General features: G+C 48.8%; 1 pseudogene; it reads left to right on the top strand.

Annotated features, from left to right (window-relative positions):
• Positions 1-204: 204 nt before the first annotated feature.
• The window catches only part of LOC144160633 (uncharacterized), an 82,605-nt pseudogene continuing 72,910 nt past the window's right edge, over positions 205-9,899 (top strand).

The raw sequence follows: 9,899 nt of genomic DNA, 5'->3' as shown, positions 1-9,899 counted from the left end.
CGCGTATCCAGGGCTCGGACTCGACGCTCAGCAACGGTCCTCACCCAGGTTTTTTTAAATAAACCCTCAGCTCACCCCTCGACGCCTGAGCATCACCGTAACAGTTTTTGGTGAGAGGTGCGGGGTACGACGCCGCGGACAACAGAGTCCCTGGATCTGCGCCGAAGCCGTCGCGTTGCTGGCCTCCCGCCCATCCAAGAAACGATGGCTCCGCCTGCAGGCAATTCCCAGACACCACCGACGGGCAGCTGGCAGCCCCATCGGGAACCCCGGTCATTTTCAGGGAAGGCCGGAGAAGACGTGGATGAATGGCTCGCTCATTATGAAAGAGTGAGTAAATATAACCGCTGGGACGCTGTGGCCCGACGCGCGAACGTCGAAATCTACTTGGACAAGACAGCACTGACGTGGTTTGAAAACCACGAGGCAGCGTTGACCACATGGGAACGGTTTGTTGAAGAAATTAGGAAGGGATTTGGTGACTCGATAGCGAAGAAGAGGAGGGCCGAGCAGACGCTTCTCCAGAGAGCGCAAGTGCCCGGGGAAACATGTACAACTTACATTGAGGAAATCCTCAAGCTGTGCCGGATCGTTGACGCCAGCATGCCAGAAGATGACAGAGTTGCGCATGTCCTCAAGGGGATCGCGGAAGACGTATATAATTTCCTTATCGGTTAGGACAACTTGAATAGGGTCACCGATGTGATTCGCCACTGCCGTACGTTTGAAACTATGAAGGCGCGGCGAATTACGCCCAAGTTTGGCCGACTGGCCAACTTCACAACGGTGGCCAGCGTGGACGTCAGCTCGTCTGCCGACCTCTCTGCGACTATCCGACAAATCGTTCGCGAGGAGCTCCTGCGGCATGGAGACGTAACTCGTTGCTGGACACCCTCTCGCGACGGAAGCTGCCTCCGCGATGCGTCACCTACTTGTTGCCATTCAACAACACATTTTGGCTCCTCACGGCCGTCGGTCAACGTTGCCGACGTGGACGACTACCAGCGAAGGGGCGTGTACACTATGGAGCACCACTACCAGCCACGGGAAGATTTTCATCGTGATTCCCATCGTACACAGCACGTCTACTACCCGGAAGAGCACCATCGCTCGAGTTTTCCAAGAAGGCAATTCTGGCCTGGTCAGCAGTATCCTCGTCGCGAACCACCCACCTGCTATCGATGTGGACTAGTCGGCCACATTTCGCGGTTTTGTCGCCGTCGGCGCCAAGGACCCAACGACGATCCCACGAACACGTTTCCTCGGCCCAATAACCTCAACCCTGGCACTCGATGGTATCCACCACTGTCGTCAACACGTAACGACCAGCCGACCGGTCCACGCAATGGCTCCCCCGCTTCGGACAGAAGTTTAACTCCACCGTCTCTACGCCAGCGCCAGTCTCCATCACCTCGGCGCCGTCCAATGTCGCCACCGCCGGGAAACTAGCCGGCGCGGCCGATGGAGGTGAGGTCGCCGGACAGCCTTTACGAAATATACCTCTGCCCGTTTACATGGTCAAAAATAAGATTGAAGTTTTAATTGATGGTGTGCCCACGATGGCTTTGGTTGACACTGGGGCAACAGTTTCTGTGATGAGTAAGGCATTTAAAGACAGCCTTGGGACTAAAGTAATGTTCAGCTGGGATCGCAGTGCCACATTTCGAGGCGTTGGCGGTGAACCGTTGTGGCCCCTTGGTACTTGTACTGTGGATGTGTCATTAGGGGGCAAAAGCTTCAAAGCAGAATTTGCGGTACTTCAGAAGTCTACAGACGAAGTTATTCTCGGTATTGACTTCTTGCAAGAATGTGGTGCTAAGTTAGATTGTGCGACTGGCGAACTCTGTGTAAGCAGTGTTCTTTACTCTGCACTTGCCGAAGAACCTTCACGTTCGAGCGAACACGCTTTGGGTGTTTCGCAAGACATGGTTCTACCTCCCCGATCGGCGTCCTTTATACCTGTCATGGTATGCGGTGCTGTGGAGCCTTCCTTTTGTGCAATTGTTGAGCCCATTCTGCCGAACTGAGTCAAGAAGGATGTTTTGTTGCCGCACTGTTTGATTTCCGTACACGGTGGGCGCAGTTCCATATGCGCAGTTAACTGCTCAGCCGCTAGTACAGTTCTACCGCTAGGGATGAGGCTTGCACTATTTGAAAAGGATACCAGAGTACCCCTGGCAACAGTGAGTGACGAAACTTGCGATTTCGAGGGTGACTGCGCTACGCGTGACGAACAGCTTTTGAAGATGATCAACAAAGGTCTTTCTTCTGCCGAGAGGGAGGCGTTAGCCCATGTCCTTTCAAGGCATGCGACAGTATTTGACTTTTCCACCAACCCCGGCAACAAGACCGAAATCCCGCCTTCTCGCACGCGCCACAGCATAGACACCGGAACCGCCCGCCCGCTCCGGCAAAAACCGTATCGGGTTTCTCCTGGCGAGAGGAAGTTCGTCGCAGACCAGGTCAACGAGATGCTACAGAAGGGAGTGGTACAGGAATCAGCTAGCCCTTGGGCAGCGCCAGTAATCCTGGTGAAGAAGAAGGATGGTTCCTGGCGATTCTGTGTTGACTACAGACGCCTGAACGCAATTACAAAGAAGGACGTGTACCCTCTTCCTCGCATAGATGATGTTATTGACTGTCTGCACTCCGCCTCCTACTTTTCGTCAGTTGACTTAAGATCTGGTTACTGGCAAATTCCGATGGATCCGGCCGACAAAGAGAAGACGGCTTTTGTGACTCCTGACGGGCTATTTGAATTTAACGTCATGCCGTTTGGCCTTTGTAATGCCCCAGCTACATTTGAAAGGTTCATGGACACAATTTTGCGTGGTTTAAAGTGGGAGATTTGTCTCTGCTACCTCGACGACGTAGTAATTTTTGGACGCACTTTTGAAGAGCACAACACCCGCCTTGACATGGTCCTGAACTGCCTAGAAAAAGCCGGCCTTGTGCTAAATTCAAAAAAATGCCGCTTCGGCGAGTGCCAGACCTTAGTGTTGGGGCATCTAGTCGACAAAGATGGCGTTAGACCTGATCCACAAAAGATTGAAGCCGTGAGTCAGTTTAAGCAGCCAAAGTCTGTGCGTGACCTACGAAGTTTCCTGGGGCTATGCTCCTACTTTCGTCGGTTTGTACCAAACTTTGCAGAGCTCGCATCTCCTCTGTCTTCTCTGTTACGCAAAAATGCTCCTTTCTACTGGACATCTGAGTGCGAAGCCTCCTTTTCTCAACTGAAATTTATTCTGACGTCGGGGCCAATACTACGCCATTTCGATCCTTCTGCTCCTACAGAAGTGCATACGGACGCCAGCGGCACCGGAATCGGAGCAGTCCTTGTGCAGAGACTTCGCGGCACTGAGCATGTGATTGCCTACGCCAGCCGCACGCTCAGCAAACCTGAGAAAAATTATACAGTGACTGAGCAAGAATGTTTGGCTGTCATCTTCGCTGTGCATAGGTTTCGCCCTTACATCTATGGACGGCCTTTTACAATTGTTACGGACCACCACTCCTTATGCTGGCTCGTTGGACTACGTGATCCATCTGGGCGGCTCGCCCGCTGGGCCCTCAGACTCCAAGAATATGATTTCGTTGTTTCCTACAAAAGCGGCCGCCGACACACCGACGCTGACTGCCTTTCCCGGCTCCCAGTTTCATCTACCGCCTGCGAAGCTGACAATTTCGACGACTATCTTGCAGCAGTCGTTGAGACATTCCCTGACATAGAAACGTTCCGGCGAGAACAGGAAGGTGACCCCAAGCTAGCGTCCTTCTTCGCCACTGCTCGCGACTCCACCCCTCCCAACCGCTTTTCTATTCGGGATGGTCTGCTCTACAAAGCAAACTACAATGCGACTGGAGCGCGGTTCCTTCTCGTTGTACCCGAGCGGCTGCGCCCTTGCGTGCTTCGTGCTATGCATGATGACATGACGTCTGGGCACCTTGGCTTCGCTCGCACATTAAACCGCGTACAAGAACGCTTTTACTGGCCCAACATGCGGCGCACGACTGAAAAATACGTCGCCAGTTGTGTGGAGTGTCAGCGCTACAAGCGTCCTGCAACCACACCGCCCGGCCTCCTCCATCCTGTGAATCCACCCACTGCTCCATTTGAGAAAGTCGGGATTGATTTCGTTGGCCCACTTCCACGGGCGCCAGCTGGAAACCGCTGGGTTATCGTCTGCGTGGACCACCTGACGCGTTACGCAGAAACTGCGGCTGTACGAACAGCTTCAGCAGCCTCGGTTTCTATGTTCCTGCTAAATTTTATGATTCTAAGGCATGGCGCTCCGCGCGTGCTTATAAGTGATCGTGGCCGCCAATTTATTGCGGATGTTGTAGAGGAGCTACTTCGCCTTTGCACCTCACAGTTTCGCCATGCTACACCGTATCATCCGCAGACCAACGGACTTGTTGAACGCACAAATCGAACACTTCTCAACATGATTTCAATGTACGTGGCCTCAGACCACAAAAACTGGGATGAAATATTGCCTTTCATAACTTACGCGTACAACACGGCCAAGCACGAAACAACCGGCTACAGTCTCTTCTACCTCGTCTACGCACGCAATCCTCGCACTCCTCTGGACACCATCCTGCCATTCTCGTTGCACGACGAGGACTCAGTTGCCAAGACTCTGTGCCTGGCCGAAGAGTCCCGCCAATTAGCTCGCCTGCGCACCCTTGCATCACAGACCCGGTCTAAACAGAGATACGACGTTCGCCACCGCAGTGTATCATTCTGTAAAGGTGATTTGGTGTGGTTATGGACTCCCTTTAGGAAACGTGGACTGTGTAGCAAGTTTTTGTCGCGTTACACTGGTCCATTCGTTATTCTCGACCGTGTAAGCGACGTGACCTACGTCATTTCGCGCCTCACAACACATGGTCGCCGGTCCAGCAAGACCCAACTTGTGCACGTCGCCCGGCTAAAGACTTATCACCCTCGTGCTGCTGAGTGACTCACCCGGCGGGTTTCGTCTGCGGAGGGGGGAAATGTAACGCTACATAACTTGTTGAATGTTGTGCAGAGTAGATGGCATTGACTATGGCACAGGCCAATCCCGCCAGCGAAAATGCCGGGACGACGAAGAGAACGAGGTGCTTTTCGCGTATCCAGGGCTCGGACTCGACGCTCAGCAACGGTCCTCACCCAGGTTTTTTTAAATAAACCCTCAGCTCACCCCTCGACGCCTGAGCATCACCGTAACAATATATATATATATATATATATATATCAAAACTTGGTTGCAGACACTTGGAAAACACTGAACAAGGGTTTTATTGTTCCCAACAGTCTCGAAAGAAGAACCTTTCTTCAGGGGTTATTTTAGAATAGACAGAAAAACGCTTATACAAACTTTGCCTCCAAAGGCTTCCCTTTCTCATCACCCTCGTCAATGAAAGCTCTCGGGGAGAGTAAAAGAGGGGGAGAGTAAAAATAACATGTGGAAACTATACTACAGAAGGTGGGAAAATGCAAGAAAAGAGGAAGGGAAAGAGGAAAGTTGTAAATGTGAAGGAGGCAAAGTTGCGGCATTGATAGACAGAAAACAGACGCATGAAGTTCAACCAATGTGTGTCTACAGAGAAAACGGCGTGCTGCGTCTGCGTGCGGAAAGAGAGAGAGATGCATAAAATTTGGAGAGCCGAAGCTCGAAAGCCTGAACGAATAAACTGTGGATGGCAGACTCTACTTTTTGCTTGGACATAACCCCTGGAACACTGAAAACCCTCCTCCACCTCATCCTTGAGTACAATCATTTTGAATTCGACAACAGCCACTACCTCCAAATTAACGGCACAGCCATGGGTACCAGAATGGCACCTACATACACCAATATCTTTATGGCGCCATTAGACACAGAGTTTATTGTAAAATGCCGTCCAAAACCTATCATTTATAAACGATTCCTCGATGACATCTTCATTTGGAATGATGATGAGGCAAGTCTCAGGGAATAAATCTGAGAAATCAACTCTCTGCATCGATCAATCAAACGGTCCTATCAGATATCAACTGAAAAAATAAATTTTTTGGATGTCACGCTCATATTGGACCAAGGGAGATTCTCAACAACAATGTACAAGAAACCCTCTGACCGCCAACGATATATTCACTTCTACAGCAGCCATCCCCGCTATTGTAAAACTAGTATACCCTACTGACAAGCACACCGGTACCGCAGGATATGCTCTGGATGGGACGATTCCCAAAAACATGCTGAGGAATAAAGACCGCCCTGATTGGTCAAAATTATCCAGAAGAAATTTTTGACGATGCGATTAGCCGAGCACGCAATTTTCAAAGAGAAGACATTCTGACTGAAACCCTAAAAGAAACCTACCATGAGACTAATTTAGTCCTTACGTACTCGTCCAAAACTTCCCAAGTAAGCAACATCCTGAGACAACATTTTAATATCACAAGGCAGAGTGAGAGCTTGTGGGCTGTTTTTCACGGGCCCCCCCATGCTGCGTACAGACGGGCCAGAAACTTGAAGGACTTTTTGGTTAGGGCAAAAACAGAAGTACCTGAGCGAACTCTAGGCTGCCGGCCATGCGGCAAACCGTGCGGCACTTTGTCCCCACATGTTGCCCAGGCCACCAGGTCAACCTTTAAATATGAAATCAAAGACTACCTCCACTCTGACACCCCTAATGTAATCTACAAACTCCGTTGCCTTGTCTGTGAGGAGGAATATATCGGCCAAACAAAAACATCTTTCCGCAAAAGGTTTAATAATCACAAATCACACGTGAAGGGCCTCCTTGACCTTCCGCTGTCCAGGCATCTCCGACTCCCGTGTCACTCGTTTGCAAAAATACAGGCCGTCCTAATTCAGTCCGGCTTCCGCAGCACATACGAGCAGAAAGAAAAAGAATCCTTCTTAGTAAATAAATTTCGCACGTTTGCCGAAGGAATAAATAAGACCAAAAGGAGATTGAGTTGCTTTCGAAACTGGCGTAACCACCCTGAGTTGTTATGAGGGAGTGCGCAACAAATAATCATCCAATTGTTTTGTTCTTTTCTTCCCCTTGTTTTTTGTCTCTTTTAAGCTCGTAGAGCACATCCTTCACCCCTGACGGGAACCACGTTGTGCCGGAATCTCTGAGACGAGGGGGTTGTTGGGGGGGTGTGGCTGTGCGGGACGGTTGGCGTGGCGACTGCCCCTCCGGTGGCGGTGAGGTGATAAATGCGGCTCCGCCTGTGGTTCTTTCCAAGGCGTAAATCGTTTTCTACTCAAACTTTCCGAACCATTTCACTCAGACGGACCCGTACGAGTCTCCGCGCATTTGGGACTCAGTGATCCTTTTTTACGAATGTTTCGTTTCCCGATCAGCTTCCTTCGGGCACCTGCGGCCATGTGGTTCCTGTCTTTGTCTAACGACGGTCTCACACCGCCATAACAAATGCCTCTTTTTCGTTCTTTTTTACCATTGATCTCATGTAGGCAGAGGTTGGCATGCTTCTCTGCCATCCACAGAATTTTCGTTCACGCTTTCGAGCTTCGACTCTCCAAATTTTATGTATGTCTCTCTTTCTTTCCGCACGCAGACACAGCACGCCGTTTTCTGTGTAGACGCACAGTGGTTGAACTTTATGTTTTCTGTCTATCAATACCGCAACTTTGCCTCCATCCCATTTACAACTTTCCTCTTTCCATTCCTCTTTTCTTGCTTTTTCCCACCTTCTGTAGTATAGTTGGAACCTGTTATTCTTTTTGTCCCCCTCTTTTACTCTCCCCGAGACCTCTCATTGACGTGGGTGAGGAGAAAGGGAAGCCCTCGGAAGCAAAGTTTGTATAAGCGTTTTTCTGTCTATTCTAAAATAACCCCTGAAGAAGAAAGGTTCTCCTTTCGGAACTGTTGAGAACCATAAAACCCTTGTTCAGTGTTTTTCAAGTCTCTACACCCACGTTTTGACCTATTGCTACGGTAGTCCGGAACTTCTTACCTGATATATATATATATATATATATATATATATATATATATATATATATATATATATATATATATATGTATATATTCTTGAGGTCGTGGGTTCGGATCCCACCCGGCGGGCATATTTTCACCACTTTCTTTTTGACTAAAAAAATTCTTCATCTCTTTCTATGACCCACCACAAACTCCCCTTCGCTTTCCGAGGTTTTCTTGACTGCCAAACCTTAATTTCTGTCTTATTTGACGGAGCCCCTCATTTCCCATTTTATGATTCGCTCCATGATCAGCGAAGGCCTCTGTTCTGGCAGTCCTGGTGCCAAAGGGACCTTAAGAGGGTTCAACGGTGGTCGACCACTCTCGACATGTCGTAGACACTCGAGTCACGAACCGGGGGTTAAAAAGAAGGTCCCCTTCACCCCGAGTAGTCCGAGTGGCGCTGGCTACCTCCCGCAATTGCAGGAAACAAAAATACCTTAACATAAAAAACCGAGAAAGTGCTGACGAAACAGCCCCGCCGGTAGCGTAGTGGTTATAGCACCGGACCGCTATTCTGTAAGTCGGGGGTTTGGATCCCACGTGGCGGGCATTTTTTCACAACTTTTTTTTCGGCTAAAAAAATTCTTCATCTCTTTCTATGACACACCACAACCTCCCCTTTGCTTTCCGAGGTTTTCTTTACTGCCAAACCTTATTTTCTCTCTTATTTCACGGAGGCCCTCATTTGCCATTTTCTGATTATATATATATATATATATATATATATATAACACAGAAATAAGGGTTGGCAGTCGAGAAAACCTCGGAAAGCAAAGGGGAGGATGTGGTAGATCATTGAAACAGATTAAGAATTTGGAAAGAAAGAAAGAAAGTGAAGAAAAAATGCCCGCCAGGTGGGATCCGAACCCACGATCCGAAATATATATATATATATATTTAAATATAAATAATAATACATATATATATATATATATATATATATATATATATATATATATACGATAGAGAAGTCAAACTGAAAAACATAACAACATTTGATATAACGTTTCGACCGGGGGCCGGTCTTTTTCAAAGATACAGAGAGTGCAGATCAGTTGGGTTTAAATACATTTCAGTTGTGGGCGGGGCAAGATGTATCAAGCAAAAAAACGTAGGCTCTACGCGACACAAAAAAGCATACGAAGCCGCAGAACGCAAAAGGTGGAAAAAAAGGGGGGTGGAATAGCGGCTGTTGGAGCGCTGCTGGGGAACAGAGGGGAAAGGGGGCTAATGAAGGCAGGCGAAGCTATAGGATAAGAGGAAAGCATTGCAAGGTACTGAAGTCATTACGGTAAAGCAAGAAGGTGAGAACTAAGGAGGGGCTCGTTTTAGCTCGTTTGTTGACTTGTTTCTGGCGGCAGGTGCCTGGTAGGGCAACCTGCAGGGTGTGAGAGTTTCAAAAATACAGAAAATATGCAAAGAATTAGAGGAGATTGACTGGTGAGGAGAAAAGGGTGAGAGAGTCCAGAGGTAATTACGGATGCCTAGTGCAAGCGTTAACGCACATAAACAAAGGAAAAAAAGAAAAAAGAAAACGAGGGAAGGAAGAGGGGGATTGGGATTAGCGGGAGGGGCGCGGAAACCGCAGAGGGGGGGGGGGGGGTGCGGGGATGAAAGAGGTTCGAAGAAAAGACCAAGCGACACGTGGTTTCACATGGCGTGAAATCGCGGAAACGTTTTCTTGCGAAAAACGTGGGAGCCGGCCACGAGGCGTCCACGAGCTCATGCAATGCAAAGACAATACAATGCAAAGTAACGTTAATTTAAGCTTGATCACAAAAATACCGAATATAAATGGACATAAGGGTAAAAACACTTAGAAAAAAGGAGATATACAGTGCCACATGAAGTTTTTGAAGAGCATTCACGCAAGATCATATTTCTTTACATACCCGCATACAGCACACAGA

The sequence above is a fragment of the Haemaphysalis longicornis genome, unplaced genomic scaffold, assembly GCF_048455015.1.
Source record: "Haemaphysalis longicornis isolate Haplotype H1 unplaced genomic scaffold, Haemaphysalis longicornis Haplotype H1 scaffold_11, whole genome shotgun sequence".
NCBI classification, from domain to species: Eukaryota; Metazoa; Arthropoda; class Arachnida; order Ixodida; family Ixodidae; genus Haemaphysalis; species Haemaphysalis longicornis.
This window is presented reverse-complemented; position numbering and strand designations above follow the sequence as displayed.